General features: G+C 40.5%; 1 long non-coding RNA gene across 1 annotated transcript in view; it reads right to left on the reverse strand.

The window, feature by feature from the left end:
* LOC147315579 (uncharacterized) overlaps window positions 1-22,504 on the reverse strand; it is a 94,969-nt gene extending 72,465 nt beyond the window's left edge. The window contains exons 1-2 of the long non-coding RNA XR_015124367.1: window positions 22,205-22,504; window positions 20,176-20,248 (exon numbers count right to left, since the gene is read on the reverse strand). This is a non-coding gene — a long non-coding RNA (uncharacterized LOC147315579). The remainder of the gene's footprint in view (window positions 1-20,175; window positions 20,249-22,204) is intronic.
* Between the last annotated feature and the right edge of the window lie 921 nt (window positions 22,505-23,425).

The following is a 23,425-nucleotide window of genomic DNA, read 5'->3' on the forward strand; positions in this document are numbered from 1 at the left end:
GTTATCAGTAAGCACTTGAAAGTGACCAGTCAACTATTTATGCTACGCTTGGGTCATTTTGGGCAGGCTGGGCATTTAAGGAGTGGAGTGTTTAGTCAGGTGTATGAGTAAATATTTCACGCACGCATGTACTTCATTTATTAAGTCAGAGCACAATGGCTGCAGAAGTGAATTGATGAAAAGCTGTCTCCCAGTGGAGTAGTTGGAATAGCTGAAGTTGATGAAGACTCAGGGAAAGTAAAGAGTACAGTAGCTCCTTCCTCTTTTATCTCCTGAGGAGAGATGGTAAAACCTTCCAATGAGCACTTGTAAAATGTCTGTTGGTAAGCTGTGTAGTAGTTAGATAAGCAGAAAGGAAATCTAGAAATAAATAAAGTGGATTACGTCCTCTGAAAGCTCCATCTTTGCCCTACAGCCGACTGGGTAACTCTCCTGTCTGCATGATAATGGTTTTGTCAAGGCTTGTGACCCAGTTGGTACAAAGCGGGAAATTACGTCATTTGCAAATATGCTTTTATTCCATGATAGTGTATAATTGTACAAATGAAATGAGATTATCTCTCTAGTCCTCCACAAACAGCCATGCAACTCCATAGCGGGGGATTGGAAAAGACTGATAATTTGCCCAAAAAAAACCCATGGGGTGGAAGCATGTACTCAACCTTGGGCCCAGGTTATTTTAAGGAAAGCCAATCTTTGATCAGTCAAGCTGAAATGGCTAAGATAAGTGGGAGCTACATCTCGCGGCAGGACCGCGCACCAGTCTGATATTGCTATTTCCTCCCTGGTTTCTCAAGAGCGGTAAATAGCTCCTGCCCCCGCCAATCCACCCCCCATCCGCACCACCATCCACACTCCCTCCCTGCATCTCCTCCCCTCCCCCTTATCTGCTCCCCACTTTCTTCTGGAGATCTCTGTCACTTTAATCCACAGAGTCTGCCGCTGGTTAACAAGGAAATCCTGTGTCAATTATCACCAACCACTTCCTGCTGGGAGAGCAGCAGGGAATCAAAGGGGCCTGAGAGTCTTTCACACCAGAGAGGAGCAGTAGGCCTAATTAAATGGCCCTTGTGTCCCGCTGGCTGCTGGTGGCCGGGTGACAGATAGCCCAGCCCAACGATAACCTCCTTCAGCAGATGATTGTTTAGATAGGGGAGCTAGTAGGCACTTTGGGTGCCCTAAGGTTGGCTGATTGCGATCAAGGAGTCCAAATGAAGTCCCATTGAGGACGTAAAAGTTTATGGAGGAAAATGATAGATAAATTCTTTGAAATGTAGGTAATTATAATGTAATGTGGGTATAACGGATATAAGAGATTCAAGCTTGAAATGAGCTCCAAGCGGTTAAAGCTTAACAGTGCAGCGTATTTTTCTGAGAGTCACCATAAGGTTTCCACAAAAAAATAAAGTGAAAAATTTTTTCAAACTATATGTAAAAAAGTCATTAAAATTCTGGTTTCATAAATCTGGGAATGTGAACCCACGATGCATCATTTGCACACTAGTGGGTGAAGCGTGCATATTAAGATTTGATATGCCACATTTTATCTCAATTCTCAAAACCTTGCGTTTGGGGGGGGGGAAGTTACTTGAAGCCCAAATATGCAACGCTCAAAGTGACAATTCCCCAGACCACTTTCAGGTAGAGGTCTGTGAAAGCACAACTTAAGGTTCAAACTGCTTTATATCATCTCTAAGCATCATATGGGGTCAGCAAATCACCAGCCCGCCCGCCTTGTAGTTGTCATTTCACTCTTAACTGTCACTTACAGGTATCTTGTGTCGCCTGCATAATGTCAGATTAAGCTATCACCCACAGTCACTGGTGAAAGTAGCTTTTTCTCTTCATTAAAAAAAGAAAAAAAGTTACCTTCTAAAAACTCACCAGAATTATCATTTCAAATAGTGCCTGTATGAAATATGCTTCCTGGGGATTGGTTATGGATTGCACATGATTGATAGAATAGGTAATTTAAGGGATGGGGTGAAGTGAATGTGAATGAACGCGCACAGTAAAAACTTTGCAGAATATTTAAACATTTAAACAGTCTAAATATAGAGCTGGAATTTTACATCGCCACCAAACAGTGAAAACAGAAAACCTGCAGCTGGATGAAGTTCATCACAGTGTCCCCTGGCGCCCCCACCCCTCCTACTTCTCTAAGCCTCCACTCCTGTTGGAGACAGCTTCAACCCCCTGTGCCTTGTCCACCTTTAAATTTTCATATGGAGGAAAAGGGCTGCAGAAAAACCAATTTACTAACAGAGCGACATCATCTGTTTGGCCGTTTATCTCTGACACACCACCCCTCAGTCCAGTGTTGACAGTACATGATATTCCATTAATCTGCCTAATGAAAATTTAACCAGTGTTATAAACAAATAATTGGCCATTATCCTCTCAAAGATCCCGAATAAATTACTTGGGCGTTTTTCATGGCTTCTGAAAGTAGAAGAAGCCGGCCCCTCCTGATTGATGTTGGAATAAATGCGGGGCCGGCTCCGACGCTGCGAGTGGGTCTCGGCTAAGCCTGTGATTGACTTAATGAGAGTCTTTGGGGTGAGTAAATGTTCCAAATTGCTCAGTCATTAGCTTTTGCTCGGCTGTCTGAAGATACCCCCGGATCTGCAGCGCGGGTCTCTCCTCTTGTACCATTCCGCCTGCAATTACATTTTCATTTAGAGCAAACCTCTGAAGTCCGATAGGCAGGCCCCTTTTCATTATGCTGGCCTCCTTTTTCTTTTTTATCTAAATGGTGTGAAATGTCTCTTCATTTAGACCAATTAAAGTTGAAAAAGACTGCGCTGTAATGAATTATCATACAAATTATTTACTTAATGCCACAATCTCTCTCCTTTTCTCCCTCTCCTCCTCTCTCATCCTCCTCTCTCTGGCACCGGGGATGCACAGAGTCAGGCAGACGGGGAATTCGGTGCGAGGGAAGACGTGGTGGGAGTCCACAATGGATCTACTTTGAAACTGAAACTCCTCTCAAAAAAACGATTTTGCTGAGGTTATGTCTCTCTTAAGCATTTATCTGTGTCTTGCACGAACTGAGCTCTGCATATCATATGGACAGTTTCCACTAAATGGAAGAGGATGGGGAACCCGGCATCGGAACAAAAGGGAATAGTATGTCGTCAATATAGCTCATTTCAGATATTTCATTTCAGGAGATGTCTAAGCTCTTCTTAATTAAGGACAAGCTTATGGTTTCAAATTAACTCATTTAATTGAGGGGACCAGTTCTTGTCTGGAAGACGGTGTGGAGAATGTCTCCAGTCTCTGTCTGGAGGCTGTTGGCTCACGCATAAACACTGGAAGAGTTCACAACTATCACAGCAGCACCATCCATACCTCTGGGACTGACGCTCTCCCTCTCTCTCCTCAGCGAGAGACACGCTGCCAAGACTCCCTCCATTAGCTTTTCACCAGCAGAGCAGCTATTCAGCGCATATTCTCCAGCTATTATTCGTGTTAGCAGCCAATGCGCCATATTAGGGTTGTTTTTCACCAGACGACATAATAGGGGGAGAGGAATGAAACGGTATATTTTCACTCTTTTTTTTTTTAAAGTCAGTCAATTCACAGGCTGATCGTGCTGGTTGAAGCTGGTGGAGCTGGAGTGACTTGTCACCATGGAGACGGCAGCCTCTACTTCATGCCAGAGCAGTTCTGCTAAAGCCCCAAGATGAGCGGGGCAGCAAAAAGGCGCTGGTAGTTTGTCCCCTTGCCTTACTACAAATGAGGGAGACTTCGCTGACCTTAGATGGAAGCCAGATTTGTAACCAGAGGCCATATTTCAAAAAAAAAAAGTAGAACTGGTGAAATGAAAAGTCCCAGCCTGCTGGATAAATTAGTTTTACGTTCTGCAGAGAAGTCTGAAACCTTTGGGGAAAAATAAACTTAAGAGGGGTCAGTTTCGGAGGAGGTGCCAAACTGTTGCTAAACTCACTAGGCAATAATCTTAAGTACTCTGCGATTTGCACTAATTGGTATGAAATCACCCACAGTGCTTAAGTGCAGCTACCGCTTTGGTTTGCTGCATCTGCACCGTGTCAGGGCAGATTCTTTTTGACAGCCTGGAAATACAAATACGAAATTGCCATATGGATCGCCCACCTTTGAGCTTAAGTCACAGGTACAAAGCGGGAATGGATTTGCACCAGAAAATCTTCTCTATTGCTTTATTTTTTTCCCCCTTCCTTATCAGCGGCTGAAGAATATAAGTGCTATTTGCTGTCATTATCAAGAAACACATAAAAGCTGCAGATATTCTCTCACGCAAAGGGAGCCATTCTAAATATTATGACAAGAAATGATTTACACACAATGACAGGATTGCCATTTGGCAACTTAGACAAGCAGTTAAAAGTGGAGGGGCGACAGAATGTCACAATATTTCCAGATATGTTCATTATACAAAGAAATATTTTGCCTTTCAGCAGGAGACAAGTGATTATGACAGTAATAAATTGCAGCTGTGAGAGGATACGGAGTGGGTTTGATGTCAAAGCCTCCACACTTAGATGTGTCTGGGGATAGTAATAACCGCATATGGCGAGATGAAACCATTTGTCTCTGAAATATCAAGCTGTCTGAGTACCCAAGTATGTGTGGCATGCACCTTAATGCATGCTAATTGCTTGTTATTAACCTAATATGTACTTCCATTAATAGAGCGAGCTCATGTTTAAGCAACATATAAACACAAGGAAAGCCGTTTATAATTCTGGATAGCAATTAAGGGAGGTTATGAATCCATTCACCTGATGCAGACTCAGATCCACTCTGATTAATACCTGTTCTTGCGCTGGTTTGAATGTGAATGAATCTCTGGTGCTTATATGTTTTGTTCCCCTGCGCCTCACTGACCAAATGTGCTGACTTCAAGTGAAATAGCCACCTGTCATGAAACGCCTTAGTCTCAGAGCAGTGTCGTAAGTTGCGTTAAGCAGTTCGGTGACATGAGAGGAATTTCTTTACAAACCTGCAGGCTAACATTACCTCCCTGTTACTCTAGCACAAAAGGGCTTGTTTCTACAGTATTAATAACCAAACCTCACCTAAAAATTAATTTGAAACTATGCATACAGTCCTGAATAGGAGAGGGTAAAACTATTAATTAAAAGTGGAACAGGTTCTTATTTTAGTGGAAAGTGGAAAAATTACGAGCCTTTGTTAAGGAGGGCCCAGGAGCAAAGCTTTCATTAGCCTACATGCATGGCAAAAGCAATTCATCAACTGTAATTTTGCCTCAATGGGCAAAAAAGAGGGATCAACCTCAGCATGCTATTTATGGAGATTTACGGAAGTCTGGGAAATGCTAATGTGATTAACATTTATCTACAACATGTTTCGAAATGGCCCTCATGTCCACGTTTTGCCTTTAAGATTAAGTTATTGCACTTGCTCAAGAAAAAAAAGAGAAAATTGTGGAGTGATACAGAATCTGCTTTGCAGTGCAAGAGCACACAATGATGATTTTTTTTTTTTTTTTTTTTGAAAATTCTCTGTCACATTAGTGGAGGATTTCTACCCCCCCTCCCCAGAAAAAATTCCCTCCCCTCTCTCTCTAAATATCTCTCTTTATGTGTGTCTGTCCCCAGATGAAGGCGCGGCGAGCAGAGCGGTGCTTTTGTCCTACCGGAGTGTCTCTCTCAAAAAATGTGAACTGTTCCACGGATTAGCTGAGCAGAGATTTATTTAATGCATCCTCATAGAGTATTGTTGAAATCTATTTTGGGATATGGAGCTTGCCAAGCTCTAAGCCTGGTAATATATGCCTGCTACAGTTTAAGAGAGAGGGTTCACAGACCCTCTTTATGTCGGGATCATATGGATCATACAAAAGTCATTGAATATGAAAATATTGAGGGCTGGTTGTGCATTTAGTGTTTTTATCGTGTGTTTTTTTGTTTTTTTGCATGGGGCACACAAAAGGCTTGTTTCCATGCCCTCCCTCCTGTCTCTTGTTTGCATGGACTGTTTAAATATTTGATGTCCTAGAGAATGATTGTGATATTCACCAGATAAGATACTGCACATGCATATGCCATGAGAGGCCCCTATTTAAGATACCGGCTTAAGGTTTCTGAGAGGCCAACAAAGCCATGGATGGAAAAGACTGCAGTGCATTTGCATTTAAGCTGTGGATTTAGGAAGAGCTAGAGCAGAATGAATACTAATAATGTATCTAATTTAAAATGCTAAGTATTTACCTTAGAATTTATTCAACCCTAAAACCTTATAAATAAAAAGAAAAGACACATTTATTCAATATTTACAGAAAACGATAGTCCTTTTTTTGTGGAGCGTTTCTTATTTAAAAAGTAACAAATTCGACATAGCATTCATGATTTTTAATTTTGACTTGCAATATAAACTGCACTGGACCACTTATGGTCTAGAAAAACACCCCCCAAAATCCAGAGACTACACTTCCCAGCATGCCTGGGGGTGTGTGGGGGGGATAAGGTTTGGACCGGTTCTCCACACAGTGAATGGGTAGCAATGTAACAGAGAGTGACACAAAAGAGGAAAGCCAGGGGGTGTGCAGGAGTGGGGGAGCGGGAGCCGGACAAAAGAGAAGACATGGGCTTTGCACGGAGGACATGATAAAGCCAGGAGCATTATCGTCACTGTGAAAGACGGGGGCCATACTTCAAACGGGATTTTCTCTCCATGACAGGATACTCCGCTGACGCAGAGCAAATAGCTCTCTGTAGCAGTATATACCTTCAGGGCTTCTAGGCTTCTTTGTGAATTCAACAAACTACAATGCAATGATAGGATCTCATGCAGAGAAACCAGAGTCCTTGGTACCAAATTATAGATAAGGTAAATACAATGGTAGTTAGGACAAAGTGAAAATTCAACTCCAGCATTTGACAAATACTTTATTCCAGTATATTTTATTTTATAGCTGAAAAAAATTGTAGTAATAAGACCAACTTGAAAGCAGTTCAAGCAACTGATGCATTACTTTAGCTGCCATAGTGGAGGCATTAAGCTTTGCAAAAATGACTCTTGCAAGGAAGCCGCGGGGTTCAATCAATTAGTCTGTGATTATTATTACTTCTGTTGTTATTACTAGTCCCTGCAGCAAGGCTGTTATGGTAACCCTAGATGCAGTCCATACTACTAATCCTTGCCCCTTCACTAACCTTAACCTTTACTCTCTTAATCAACATCATATTTTAAGCAAGTGGGCAAAATATTTACATGTTATCTCTCGCACCGTTCAGTGAGAATTTGCTTTCGCTCTGGGAATTCTGAGCTGAAGTTGTTTGCATGTTCGCATGCATTGCTGTGTGTACAAGAGTGCGCGCCCGTGTGCGTGTGTACAGTATGTGCACGTGTGTTATTCTGTCCGGGCTCCACTGTTGGTTTTTCATCTTTTGTCTGAGTTAAAAGTCACAAGGACATTAGGGTCCCAATAAATTAGAGGAAGAAAGGCTCGCATTGTGGATGGGCTGTAGTGGGTGGTGTTGCTCTGACTTTATAAAACTCTGTCTTGCACATTATGGTGTCCCTGACAAATACGAGTTTAGGCTTGGCCTTAGAAGTTTGTTGTAAAATAGAAGATATTTTGAGTTAATAAAAGACAAAAATACAGTAGGAGAGCAACCACAAGTAGACAAGTTTATATCCCAGACTGGTGGAAAAGCTCCTTTTGGGGGATTTATTTATTTATTTATTGAAATTTTGTTCAATATTCAACCCATCTGTCCTAAATTCTGAAAATTACTATTGAGAAGTTTGATCCAATAGCAAACAGAAACTGGACAGCAAGATAAAGGAAAAGCACGAAAACACCGAAGCAAGCAAACATCACACTGAGACAAAGATATTTCCTATGCAAAGCTTGCACACAATGTCATGTGTGATAGCGGCGAATCCCGTCCAAGTCACACGCAGGGGGGTTGGTGGGGAGACAGAAACGAGGTCGACTGCCTGCATCTTCCAATGATTCCCCCCTCTTAGCTTTGATTCTTCTGATCCACTATCTTGCCATATAGCAAGGGGACACAAAGCAGATTTCAGCTTTGGGCTAATCTCATTAAGAAACTCTAACCACCCCTATGAGTAGTGGGGAGGAAAAAAAACAGCAACTCATTCTGTACTATGCCAGAGCCAAGGCTCAGGAAGGCAGGTGTAATGTTACATAATTAGCCTCTAAACGGTAAAAAGGAGATTATTGCAAATGGCCTACTAGCCAGCACATGCAGTGGACCTGGTCCCTGAAGACACGCCAGTCTAGTGAAGCTGAAAACATCCCTGGGGAATTGATGTGTGAAAAACGAAAAACAGGTTATTTGCACAAAGGGTGGTCGAAACCCTCTGCAATTTTCCTCACTTTAACAAATGAACATGGGTTTGATTACCGTCTAAGCAGCAGATAGCCAGTTCGGAGCTGTTGTTAGTGCCGCAGAATTAGACCAGGAAGCTCAATTGACATGTAGCTTATCTTTCCACCGTCTTTCATAAGTGGAAATATTACTTTAAACTGCAAGCAGGGAATTCGCTGAGGCCAGAGTTTGTTCTCCTGCTGAGATATCCTGTCAGCCACCAGCAGTGAATCTGCAGCCGACTCCTGCATAGAAATGGCTAACAGAAGAATTGATAGAGTCGGTTTGATCCGCAGGCCCACACCTAGTCACACATAACCTCAACTGGACTACCATGTCAGATTGTTGCCATATGCGGCACGGTGCACCGCTCTGCCAGTGACAGTGATCAACTACTACCGTTCACCACAGCCATCCAACAAACATTACTGTCAGAGTTCAAACGCTCAAGCGGGCTCAAATAAAGGATTTCTGCGGCACGTTGCGGCACAATAGCCCATACTGTCCACCAAACATGCTAATTAGAAAAACAGATGATATGAAAGTCTCTCCGGGCAGAACCAGTTAGGACAAAGAAAGAGAGAAGGGCGGCATTCCTTTGTTGCCTCTTCAGACACGCTGAAGCATCGGCTTGTTGTTACATAAAGTTGTATAACAAATGAGCCTGGGCTCTTTGAACTGGCTGACCACACAAGCCTGGAAGAGTCACTAGGAGCCTAACATGTGGCAGCAATAAGAAGGCCCCGCCCTCCGCAAGACATGTGGGAGACACTGCATTCCAGAGGAGCTCATTAAAGTTAAAAAACAAATCCGACAAACACTGGCGCAGTCTCAGAGGACCGCGAAATATCTAGGACAGGCCAGGGCATATGACGCCTGCCTTTACTGCTCGATTTTTTATTTTCAATATTTGAATACGTATTATATATTTTTCAGAATTTGAATATGTCCATTGTAACACCAGAAAGACACAAATCCCCCCCTCCAAAAAAAATTCTCATAACCCTTAATTCCATTTGTTCATCATCTCCGCAGCTTTAATGAATCGGTGTGAGCGGCAGCTGATTTTTCAGACACATTTCAAAGACAGTGACATTTACCATGCCTTTTTATAAAGTGTACAGATGTGGTTTAGTGTTTAAACCTGTCATTGAATTTGGCTTATTTATAATGCTGTTTGTTCCACCAGTCTGCCCAGTTAAGCTATGTGCTGTCTGTTTAACTTGGCTATAAACAGATTGTTGCTGACTGTTTGAACTCCTCCTCATGCATTCACATGAGCAAAGGGCGTGTTTGAGTTTTTTTTGTTTTTTTTTTACTGTTATTGTAAAAATGTGACATGATATTCAGTTTGCGTACATGACTTCACAACATGAGGCCGTGCATTACGAGGATCCCAGAGTGTATTCACTTAAGATTCGATAAAAACTCAATAAAATCAAATGCCCACCGGGGAGGTAGTCTGCAGCAGACATCTGGCATGATTATTTTCAGCTCTTCAGCTAATCCTCTCTAAATGTAAACTGAAGAAAAATGTGCCAAATGGCTTTAGAGCAAGACTGAATTTTGGACTTGTGGAAGATTTAAATGAGTTTTATAGAAATGTTAGAGGCATTATTGGAAAACACAGTGAGACAATTGTAATTAGTTTTCAGCCTGTCACATTTATAATCATTATCCCACTTTTTAGACATGCCAATTTTTGACTCCTGTTAACCATTGCAGCTGTGGAGAAGCCACAAAACATAGAGCAGGTTTTTTTGTTTTTTTAGGTTTTTTTCCCCGTGTTTTGATGTGCTTTCATCTGTGTTGCTGGGCGTTAGATGTTTGATATGTAGCGCCATGACTGGAAACGCTTGAGTCGTGTGCATGCCATTCAGAGGTGGCCCAGTAAGAGCTAATCTACTTGTCAGGGTTGACTGCCAAGCATATCAGCCCACACACTTCACAATATGACTTTATTCATACTGTAGATCTGGGACATTAACTGTCTCTGCCCACCAGAACACAACACTTACACCCACCGCTCCCAATCAAAGGAACCAACATTATAAGCCTGTGCAAGTCATAAAAAAACAACTGATCCACATCCTTTGCACCACTCATCTTCAACCCCCGTCACCTTAAGACTACAACCTGAACCTATCTAAGACATACGCCTCACAAGGATCTCCACTTAATTTGTGCTACTTTGGGTTTCATGTGAGGAAGTGCAACACTTCTCTTACATTTTGGATGTTTCTATTCAGCAGTGTTTAGGAAAACTGCCAGCAGGATGTTTGGACAATGCTCCACTTTACAATGGACGAGTTCTTATGTTGCCACATTTGAAATAAAAAGGCTTTGGGGCCTACGGGGATTACAGCAGCTGTATCATTAGGGACTTCTCATATGGCTACCACCATAGTGACTACAAAAGATACGGAAACATAAATGCTTTGTGATTAAACGAGTCAAGCCCAAAATGAACATCATCTCTGCTCTGACAAATGCGATGCTGCCTTCCAAGCAGATGCCCTGGAATCATCTTAAATAAAAAACACTCCATATCGCATAGATGCATTTGATCGGGCTTATAGCACATTCTAGTAAAATAAAATAAAAATGGCTGGCATGATTTATTGAGCTCGAATAATAGTGCCTGGTGGGCATTTCATAAATCTCTAATAGGGCAGTGACCTCAGCCGCTGACACGTCATAAATCTTGGAACATCAAAACGCACAAAATGCAGCAAATCTGTTTGCTTCAATTAAAGAAACTGAGCACAGGTCAGAAAGGCAGCTTTCATAAATGCATTAAGGGCAGCCCATTGAGCTATTATTTAGAAAGTAATAACTCCCTGATAAAGAAGAGGCGACGCACACACATCTGCAGTCGATTAAAGCCTCACAAATTTACAATGAGGTGGAAAAGGGATGTCAGGTTTTTACACTAATTTAATACGGGGTCTTACTGACCCGGCTATTATGAGAGGGATTCTTTTGCATAACATATTGTAAAGATAATTTTAACTCTACCCCATAAAGCAGGGAAAGCTGTCACAGAAACGGCCATTGCCAGATGGAAGAAATATCACTCTGGACTGTATTGTAGCAAGACAAAATGAAAATAAAAACGTATCCAAAGTTCACAATAGCAAAGCTATTCAAATAAACCAATAAATAAATGAGTGTACAAATGTGTAAGCCTCAGGGCAAAGAGAGGATCTTGCTGCCAAGTCACAATCTCCATCTCAGTTTGTAGTACACCACAAGGGGCAGTGTGCAGTACATGACAAATAAGGGCTGCAGTGCTGTTTCACATTTGATTCACTGCAGGGGTGGGCTCACACAAGTCACTTAAGGTTATCAGCTGTTTGTGGTTCTTTTTCTTTTTTTTCAGTACAAGTGTACAGGATGAAGCAAAACAAACGAGTAAAAATGTAACATAGCGCTGTTATAATTTATTACATCTAACTCATGGGATATGTCAAAGTAAACTTTGTTGTCATCTCTGCTATATACAGTACAGTATATAGAGAGACGAGACAACAAGGCTCCAGTTCCATTCAGTGCAAAAAACCCCAACAATAAATATAGGAAGAGTAAGAAATAAATATACACTTAAGACTAAGGTAAGGGGAGTAAATATACACTTTAATCTAAAAAAGGATCGATAACAGTCTGAATGTACAATTTATAATTGAGATTTAAAGGTGCGTGGTTCTTTTTGAGGATTCAATCAAAGTTTTTATGCAGAGCATGAGGCTGAAAGTGTGCTAACACCTAAAACTGCTGCGGATCACTGTTAAAATAATGCTCCTAGGGCAATACAATACTGAGCTAATAATAATAATAATAATAATAATAATAATAATACATTTTATTTATAGGCGCCTTTAAGACCTTCAAGGTCACCTTACAATAACACAAGAACAATAGCAGCAATAAAATATAATAAACATGGCAAAATAAAATTTAGACATAGGGTTAAAAAGAAAAAATAATTATTTAATATTTAAAAAGGCACTCGAATAATTCCAAAAATGGCTGTTCATTATCAATACACCATTAAAATGGGGTGAGAGGAACGCTGAATGTTTTTCAGGATCATTTTTATTTGAGCTAAGAGACTGTTTACTCTCCTTTCTATGTCTTACATGTAGATTTGAAAGTGCAGTACTGATGATTATGTATTGGGTGGTGTGTTGGTATATATGCATTTTATTATGTACATATTTTTAAGACATATACTGCACGATGCACATACATCTTACAACATTACAGGATGTATGTGTATTTATATATTCATATATAGTACAGTTATCATTTCATTATTATTACTATTATTATTTTCCTTCTTACTTTTATTATTATTATTATTATTATTATTATTATTTCATGTTTAATATTTAATATTGGTTTTGTTATGTAATTGCAAACGAATATCATTTTTCTACAACACACTGGATTATTCACATAGTTACTAAAGTATATATTGTGTTTGGCTTTTTTTTATTTTATTTATGTTTACATTTAAAGCATCGTTCTTAAATGTAAAGAAAAAGTCTGGCTGACCTTTTGAGGAAGGGAGGTGGAGGGACTGAGCGTGTGGAACTTGAGAGCGCAGCCTGATTCACTTTCAATCTGTGTACTAAATTGATGGCGATGAAAATAAGACTCCGAGACACAAAAAAGACACTTGTCTGCAGATTAATGTCTTGAATGGAGGCCTGTGAGGGCACTCTTTGTCGCAAGCCTCACATTGTGCCTCAGCCTTCATCTGAGACTAATGCTCAAAAGACCCTAAAATCACACTAGGCTGAACAGCACGAACGGGACACATAAAGTAATAGTTTACCTCACAGGAGCTGTTCCTCTAAGTCCTCATGGGTACATCAAGCAAACTCGCTGAAGGAATTATTACTTTCTGCGTGTGTGTGTGTTTTTATTTATATATTTTTTTAGAATGTCACATTTAGGCTCTAATATTCTCCAGGAAAATGAATATATTTGTTGACTAACAGCATGGATAAAACTCTTAAATATTCTGAATTTTTAATCTGGTTTAATATTTCCACCCGTTTTATGCAAATTACAGTCTATTAACATAATCTCATTTGAGAATACATCCTTTTAAAGTAAAAGATTATAACCTATTTTTTTAAGCACATATAAATCAAGTGTTATATTGAAATGGTAATGTTTTAAAGTCTGTGAGCTCTGCAGAAAAGACGAGCATTTACATACACACTTATTTTTTCTCCTGCATTAGTGGCTCAACACTACATGAAAAGATACAAACGGAGCTAAAACCTCCATGAGGGAAATCATCCAACAGCTTAAATGTCTTGGCAAACACGAAACATCCATTTAAAGAGCCACAATAAACAACTGCAAATATTCGCTTTGTGATATTTTGTCTAAAAAAATATATATATATATGCACGCAGAGTGTCTGATACCGGTACTGTCGTTGACTAGATTAAATCAATTTTCCTGGCACGGAGAGGACAGCAGAGGGAAAGGTAGGACATTACCTTCAGGCATTTAAGTGGAAACGGGGTCTGTAAAAGCTTCAGCGAGATATTGAAGTGGATAAAGATGTAAGAAAGAGCCATTATGCTGCTGAGGTAAGAAGAGGGGGGGGGGGGGCTCTATCTGTCTCCATCCCCTCCTCCTTCGCTCTTTACGTCTGCCTTGAACTTGTAAGGAGTTCAGCAGGACTGAGCCTACAGTCCAGACAGGGCTCTGGAATGCGAGTGCAGCTACTCAAGCCCGTCTGACCTGCCACCACACCAGCTCCATTTCACCGGGCTAACTTACCTATTCATTTACAATGGGACTTCAACTTTATCTCCCCTTGTAACACAACATTAACTGCCAAAGAGCTGGAAATGCATTATCAGCCTGCCTCAAAGCTTGGATTGCTTCCCTCATAAATAAGATCATTATACGAGTGGTAATCCCATTAAATAGATCATTTTGCAAATATCTAAATCCAATTAATAAAGTGTTTTCAGAGGGGGTGCAGCAAACAGCGCCTTTTAGAGAGCTGACATGCTGTGACTCCAGCTCTTTGTTCCGCACTCCCTTAGTACCAAGGGTGATATTAATAAATACAACCCAGAGTCTTACATACCCTTTGACAACAACAACTCACAAAAAAAAATGGGATTCAGTTTTAGCATGTTCTGGTTTATCAGTAGGAAGGATATATTTACTTAAAGTTAATTTGACTACAAAGTCACATAAAAAAATGACCTCTTCCCTTACCTCTCACTCTGCCATGCACTGCAGTTGCTTGCATAATATGCTTATAGGATGTCCTTATGCCGTAATCCTATAAAAATCCCAAGCTGGACTGAGCTAAAAGCTTTAAAATGATTGCCAGATGGTTTAACAAATTAGCCATTTATGGAATTAATTCAAACTTGTTTCCTAAATCATTACCATAACTCATCGGTGGAAGTGACCTCTAAGTGCCCTTTAACTTTTAGGCGTGTGCTCCTGCGCCGACCGCGTCACTTTCTCTGAACAATTAGTCAGAAAATAAGAAAGACAGAAAACAGTTTGACTAATTAATTGCTCTTGTACAAACTAACCATCTGCGAGTAAAGGAGGCATTAAAATCCTAAAGTAGATGCCCCTCAAGTGCTCGTGTTTGTTCCACTGAACTAATAAAGTGCATAATCCGATAAAGGGTGATATCCTAAGCTTTGATTGTGCCTGAAGTGGTTGTTTTACCTTTGTGGAGCGCATCTGGCATGGTAAGAATGTTTTCGTATCTTTTCATGGTTTTTAATTGCCAGCAGAAGCTTTTAGGAAAACACTGGTGTGGTTAAATGAATTAGAAAACAGTGCCCCTGGGTGATGTTAACACATTGCACTCTCTCATCCAGCAAGTATGTGAGGCAGCCGCCAGTGAATGATCTACGTGTCTTTTTATATAGCTGTTTATGATACAGAGGGAAGAAGACCACAGCTCTAATTATGGTTTTAAATATGTCTTTCACTATCTAGATAACATCTTTGTCTTAGAGGTTTGCTTTCATAAATCTGAGATTGTTTAAATCACACTTGTGACAGTTTCTATTGCACCTCAATTCTTGACATAAATCATCAAGCGTAATATACACCATATATACCACAAAAGCGATAAGCACACCTCAGTACCCTAATGACACTAGAAATATCATAGCGGTAATTTATTTCCTCATCTGAGTGCGAGTCCACAAATAGGGGCTGCTAAAAAAGAACACCAAAAAAAATGGAGGCTGAGGTTGGGGCCAGTCTCCCCCTCTTCTACTTTGCCTTTCCCCTGTCTAATCTGCCTTTTTCTAATGAAGAGAAGGAAAGCGAGAACAGTGGAAAGAAAGATGTCAAGAGTGAGGTCGGCCGCCCCCCTCACAGGGTCAAACTCGAGGGGTTAATACCTGGTGTCCGACACTGCACATAAACTCCGCTGAGCTCATCACACTAATTAAACAGACACACATCCTCTCGGAGCTCCGATGGCCAATCGCTGCCAGCTAAAAAAGCAGTCCATTCATGGAGGTTGGCAGGGTGTACATGTAGGGTGGGCTGGGGAAATGCTACCTGCCCTTCCTCAGTTTGATTAATGTGAAGAACAATGGTGCTCTTGTGGCCTGCCAGCCTCACTCCACTTGGTTCTGGTTCACCGCTCGAAGAGAGGGAACTGCATGTTCCAACTTCATACCCCCAGACGAACCACCACCTAGCCTAACTTCTCTACTACTGCTGTCTTCTCAAAACACCTCCATGCCATGATAATCATGCTGAATACAATCGCTTCAAATGCGGGATGCTGTTAAAATAGTCTTAAAGCAAAACATTGATGGACTGACGACGCGATGTATATTACAGTATAATTGTTTTCCATGTGCCCTGAATAGAGGATTTTTTTCTTACCTGCTCTTTGGTTCGCGTGACTTTGGGAATGCTGCTGTATTTAGGAGTGTTAACAAACGCTCTGAAGAAGAACCTGTCATCAAGGGAATCCTGGTCCTGGAGAAATCTTATCATTGTTCTCAGCTACAGAAATAATGGAAACAGCTTCAAAATTCAACAACAGTCAAAATCTAAACACAGTGTAACTGAAACGACCACGATAATTTCATTTAAACTTCTTTGCAATCTGAGCAACATCATCACGGGGTTGCTAAGGCCTACAGAAAGCTGTAGCTCAAGCTCAAGTCTAACTTAAACGTCAAATACTTTGTTATTCAAAGGCAGTGAAATTGAAACACTATACGGCAGCAGCTTTCCTCCATTCTTACGTAGATCTTTAAAGTTGGCATTAAACTTAAGGTTTCCTGCAAACTAGTGTGACAGTTAATAATAATGATTATTTTCTTAATGCAACAATTACCAAATATGGGTAAAACCTAATTCCTCCAGTCAAATTAATATTTTCACCAACAAACAGTTGGACAATTTTTCATTTTTATCTTTTTTGCTTTCATAAACTGACTTTGATACTCTAAATCTACACTAAAACCTGACAACATCTCACTTCCTGTGCACCTTTAGACTCAAGCCGTACTAAGGCTCCACTCTGATTCATGGTTTTCTTGTAGTAGTTCTGCCTGGAAACGACTAAACCGACATTTATGTATATAAAAATGTCACGGAGTATTACGTTAATATCTCACTTGTTTGTCTTTCCTCAGACGTAACAAGTGTTAAGTGAATGCATCACACAGTTAAGAGAAGTCAAGCCCTTGGTTTTGATGTTTCCACAATGCATTAGCTAGTGTTTTATGTGAGCCAGATCAAAGTTTTATCAAACATGTCAGCCCATTTTTTTTCCTCGGGTTGCTGTGGAGAGTAAAAGACATCCGGCAATTACATTCATGGGATAAAGACATCAGCGTCATCTCTCCGAGGGAGTGACAGCATAATGTTATGGGTGTCAAAACTTGGGCGACATAATTAATTGCAGCAACTTCTGAACCCAAGACTTGTAGTTTTTTACCAGCGCTTTGCCAATCCTCTGAGTTTCAGCAATATCAAAACAGGGAGACAAATTGAGCCACCTGCATGTCTCCAAAGCTTGACAACTCATCTCACTTGCAAATTGCGAGCGTTTTACCCCCCTACAAAGGAGTCCATAGAGGCTAGCGGGCTTCTCACCAGCCAAGGTTTGATAGGTCTTCATGCAGCTATGTGACACTTTGAAAACAGTGGAGACATTCCATAATACTGGAGGCTGGAAAAAGAACATGCACAGTCCTAATGATGATAGTCCATATGGCTGAGGCTGCACTGTTGGTCACACACTCTGGGCTGTTTGGAGAAGTGCTTCACAATTATCTGCAGTGAAGTTATATTTGAAAAACAAACCGTGATTAGTGTGCTCGAAGGCATGCAGCGAGGATTACGAAACACTGACATGTTGGTTTTGTGTTGCATAAAGTTTATGTGAGACTCGACTTTTACAGCAAATCTGACTGGTTACAAGTCAGCTGAAAAGCTGCGTTTTAGGATTATCTATTTTAGAGGTGAAGCCAGTTATTAGAAAAAGAAGTGTCAGTAACCTGTAACTATGGAGGGGTCATGTGGTAGGAAAGAGGAACATCTTGCCAAACTGAGCACACGGAGTTGTGAACCATGCTCTCATTGGTTTATTCTAAAGACACGTTAAAAGATTCCCCCCAACATATACTATATTCTAGCGATATACTTTATCTGGTGACTGATGATGCCATCTTTAAGGCTTACATCCAGTGCTAGGGAGCTAATGTGAGGAACTTGAATCATTAGTTTCCAAAGATTTTTTTTATGAGCCTCGGAAGTAACACCCTTCTATATTTAAGGATTAATATCATCTTATCAGCCACTAAATTCACATGTAAATAGGCACATATTAACTGAAAATAAATGCTAAAATGAGGTTGTGTGTGTATACATGAGTGTGCAAGGTAAATGCTCGCAGTTACTGAGCGAAGACCCAACAGAGAGAATGAGGCTGGAGACAGACATTTCAACGCCTTTCATTAAAACTTATTACTTTGCATGTTATGGTATTGTAATCCTCTCTATGAGCAATTTTGTAACGACATAAACCATTATTTATCTCAGATTAATTAGATTTAAGACCTTTTAAATCTCGTTTGGTGCAGAACGCCCATGGAGCTTCTCTTTTCACAGCAAAAAGAAACATCAATAGATCTTTCCTGATGATCACTTTTTGTAGATTAGAGGATTGTTATTAATTGGTCAATTGGTTAATTGTTATTTTTTTCCTAATTAGTCACCATGGAGGAATAACAGGCTTTCTTCAGTGACCCTCATTTATAGAACTGTCCTTGTCAAACATGTTGTATAGAGAGGTTTCAGTAAAATGCAAGCCAAAATCTGAATTATTAGGGCAGAACTACATGACTTGGTTTGGAGTGCTCAAGTCTGGTTAAAAATAAATAAAAGATCATGGATAATACACCTAACTCGTTTAGAAAAAACCTTATCACCCACTGGATAATGTAAAATATTCATCTCAGCAGCCAAACTTTGAGAACATGTCACAGAGCCGTCTGTGGTATGTGTAGGATGAAGAGAGGTTACATTGCACGCACAAGTGGAAGCTCCCTGGATGTCTGCAAAAACACATTTGCAAATATGTGTAAAAGGAGAACCCCAGGAGACACTGGCACCAACAATAGGAAGCCACACAGAATTAAATCCAGAGGGTATGCTTTTTGTTCTGACTTTAAAAGTTCATTATTAGTCATATACTGCGCATCTTAAAAAAGAAGTCAAAAGACAAAAGAACCAGTAGAAAAATCAGGTGACCAGTCCAGTTCTGATGCCTGCTCTTCCCTGGTGTCTCCTGGTACAAAAATGTACGGCAAACCTGATTCTTTCCTTTCCAAGAAAGCAGAGGGGTTGGCAAATGGCTCACTTGCGACCAAAACCAAACGCTTTCTTTCTTTTCCCATGAGGTCAAGCAGGAAGAAGGTTTGTGAGCAAGATTTAGCAAGGTGTTGCTCCCTTTTTTTAAAAGTTATAAACTATTTGTCATCTTTGTGTATAAAAGATTGAGGTCACATTTGTGTCACAGCACAAAGAATTGTGGCAAACAGCCCCGTATGGACTCAATTTGAGTCTTTTGACTGTCGCCATCTTGTTTTTTGGTGCCAGTAGAGACTACCTACATAACCTAACACTTTGCTAGTTGTCTCTTTATAATCACATGGGTCACCTTTTTGGTCAAAGCTGTAAGTACTTATATTTACAAGAGCTGGTGCTAATTAATCTGGTGCTAATTAATCTAAACTGGGCAGGGATAGCTCAGTAGGTAGAGTGGTGGCCCCATGATCGGCAGGTCGGGGGTTCGATTCCCCTGAACAGCCACCCTGAGGTACCCCTGAGCAAGGTACCATCCTCACACACTGCTCCCTGGGCACCCAATGGCTGCCCACTGAGTGAATGGGTTAAATGGAGAGAGGAATTTCCCCACAGGGATCAATAAAAGTACACTTTCTTTCTAATTAGAAGCCATGAAGGTCCCATCTTATACTGATTTTGTTTTGGTTTTTATCACAATTAATCACTGTGTATGAACTAACAAATATTCATGGTATTCTGGAAAGCATTCTAACCTAGATCCTGAAACTATTCCAAAATACTACTGTTGACAAACCTTAAAAATGTGTTGCTTTACATAGCAATGAAATTTAGAGAAATTTAGAAATAATTATGTCAAACTAAATTGAAAGCGATGACAGGCAAACCAGTGTTAAATCTCTAAAATGTCTAAGCAAGCCTCAAATCAATAAGCAGACTGAGTTGTGGTTTATTAAAGTAACAGGTTAGAACTCACTATCACGCTGGTGTGCTGTGATGTCACCTGCTCCCGGCCATGCCTCCTCCTGTAAACCGTCCACTGCCATCATCTGTAAGAAGACCGGGCAACGCGTCTCAACAAGGTGCTCTGTGTGAGGCACCGTGAAGCCAGACTCTCTAAGACATTGGCAGACTTTGCTTAGCTCAGCCTAAAATGTGCAACACTCTCCCCTCAAACCAGGGCTTGTTTAGCTGCTGGCACATGAAGGCATCAGTCAGATGTATGCCAGCTGAGCTGAAGTGTGCCCACAGAGTACACACTGCAACATCACTACCAGTACTCGTGCCCTCACCTTGTCTACCTTGGCACTTTTTGAGTTTGATGGAAAGTGCCAGACAGCATATTTATACATCTTAATTAGCAATAATGAAGCCCGGTACCTGCCAACAATCTGTTGCCAGTAGTTACTGTGTGGTGTTGACTAGACTGTATGCCTGTTGTTTGCCTGCTACTCACATGAGAACTGCACAATTGAAATAGGTGAAAGGATCATGTGTTTTTCCTAAAGCCAATTAGATTCACTAACAAACACGTAACGATGATGGATATTTAACACTTGAGGATGGAGATGTTTAGTCTGAAAGGGCCTTTTACAACACGTAATAACTAAGCCTGTATCTACAGGACCCCAGATTTATAGCAGATTATGAATGAGCAGGAGATGGTTATTAGCTGTTCTGTTTGTCACGCTGCAGATCATTCACTTTAAAGGGCCTGTCAGGACATGGTGAACGACAGCAGATTCTGAGGATGTTTAAAGTCCCTGTGATCTGAAGCCATGTTTGGATGCAAACATGTTTAGATCTGTTGGCCAAGATAAGTTTGAGCTCTGCACAGCCAGACCTTTTTATGGAGTTGTGAAAACAAGTTGCATGATTTTTTTTTTTTTAAACCGTGAAATAGGCTACAACCATCCTCCTGACGTCTGGATTTATGGCCTGGTAATTCCCCTCTGGAGTAATTTGGCTGGTACATCTGCAGCTTAGCCGCATTCCAGCAGAGCTCTCCTGTGCTGTGAAGTCAGGAGATGACTGATTGATTGATTGTATTACTCCAGTTTTAGCATGGCTTTGCAGAGCTATAGCAGTGAAGTTCTAATGTGATCTATCCAGCGAGCAGCCTGCCTGCTTTTGGGTTAGCCTGCTGTGACGATCGCAAATCATGGTTAGAAAGTGAACTTTGCAAAATACCACACAGTAATAACAGGAAACTGATAGACACTGTTTCAGATTAAAAGATGTTTAACTTAATTCCAAGCAGAATTATATGTAAGATTTAATGGTTACAAATTATAAACACAACAACTGAATGCAACACAGCGTTTATGGTGTGTTTTCCCTGGTAACAACACGAAAATTCAATTATCAAGTTCCTCATCACTGACTTGATGCTTCCACATGTTATTTCGGATGCCAACTGCAGGCTAAAAATGATTACATGCAAACATGTAGTGTGCTGATGGAAGTCTGCAGTTTCCAAGTGCCACTTACTGCTGAGGCAGTGAAGAGACCAGTTGCTTTCATAGCCTACAAAAAGGTAAGTCTAACATAAATAAATAAATAACATAAATTTTTTTTTAATGTAATAAAAGGATTCCAAGTGGTCCTCACAAGGCACAGGTAAAATTAAAGTTTACCTGCTAAACTAAATTAGCTGATGCTAATCGGGAAATTAGCTATATTAACAAGCTATCAATTAGTTATCTGGCAGCTAGCTATATTTACAGAATAATTTCACCAGATACTATCCGGTCGTTAAGTGATGACGTGACGAATCCTACTTCCGGGTCTAAAGTAGTCTGCGTTTAATATGGCTTTTGTGTCGTTAACATGTTTAATGTTATGTATTTTCTTCTATTTAATCTCAAAAAGCTCCTAAAACAGTCAGTGATCACCGTTGACCTCCCTCGGCTTTTATTACCACTAATCATTTATTTAAGCTCAGTTTTTAAAACCTTAGGATGTAACTACAGCCCAGCCCATGCAGCAGTATATGAATGACTAACCTCGTATTGTGGATGGATTATCTCAGTTGTTCTCCTGGCTGAAGTTTGGTCCTTTTACAGCATCCTGCCATGCGATTACATTTGTTCCTGACCACCGAGAACACTCACGTTAACTTTTATCGAGTGGAAAAAAAAGTTAGCTTGTTTATATTATGCTAACATAGCTGTGTTGCTAGCGGTCACGTAGCACATCATTATATACCAGCTAGACCAACTTCAGTCACCCTACAAACGTCACTGCTGTTTAGTTTTCTGTCTTCATTTATGTTGGAAGTGATAACAGAGCTGTACGTTTTAATTTGTTTCCACAACCCCGCAGTCAGGACATGCTATATTGTATTTAGATAGAAGCTAGCGAGCTAACGCCCTGCTAACTTCTAATTCCGTTAAATGTCATAAATTCCGTTTTCATGGATGCCTGGATGTTAAACTCAATTGTTACACCTGGTAGAGCAGAACGCTGATCATTTTATTAAAGATGAAAGACTTTAGACAGTTTTTCAACTCTCAGTAATGCCATAGTGATCGTTTGATATATGGACCTGCAGCGGAGTTTAGGCCCAGACACGACTAGTGACGTCAGACTTAACAACCGGATACCATCTGGTGCATATGTTATGACGCAGAGCTTGGTTGTATAAGTAAATGATAATGAAATTAGATGAAATAAACTGTAAGGTTAGCTAAATCTGAGAGGAAGCACTTGAAAACTGAAGTACACAAATTCATTCAACTGTTAGAAATACAAACTTAAATACCTGATGGAGAAGAAAAAGAGAGACATGCTTGAAAACATGGCGTGGGGGGTAAACTCGCCGGCCACTTTTTTAGGTCCACCTGTTCAACCGCTCATAAACGCAAGTATCTTATGAGCAGACATGTAGACATGATCAAGTCGACCTGCTGACGTTAAAATCGAGCATCAGAATGGGGAGGAAAGGTAATATAATTAGCTTTGAACATGGCATGATTGTCGGTTGCCTGTATGAGTATCTCATAAACTGTTCTCTGCTGGGTTTTTCCCCCACACACCCATCTCTGAGGTTTGCACAGAAAGGGTCTGAAAAAGACAAAATAAGACCTGAGCAGCAGTTCTATGTTGATGTCAGAGGACAATGACCACACTTCTTCCAGCTGATAGGAGGGCAACAGTAACTCAAATAACGACTCTTTTCAACCGAGGTATGCAGAAGAGCATCTCTGAATGCACAGCACATCAAA

Source organism: Aulonocara sp. 'chitande type north' Nkhata Bay, linkage group LG13 (genome assembly GCF_057382095.1).
Source record: "Aulonocara sp. 'chitande type north' Nkhata Bay isolate Kocher_YH1m ecotype deep benthic linkage group LG13, A_spYH_male_GT1.1, whole genome shotgun sequence".
In the NCBI taxonomy this organism is placed as follows: domain Eukaryota; kingdom Metazoa; phylum Chordata; class Actinopteri; order Cichliformes; family Cichlidae; genus Aulonocara; species Aulonocara sp. 'chitande type north' Nkhata Bay.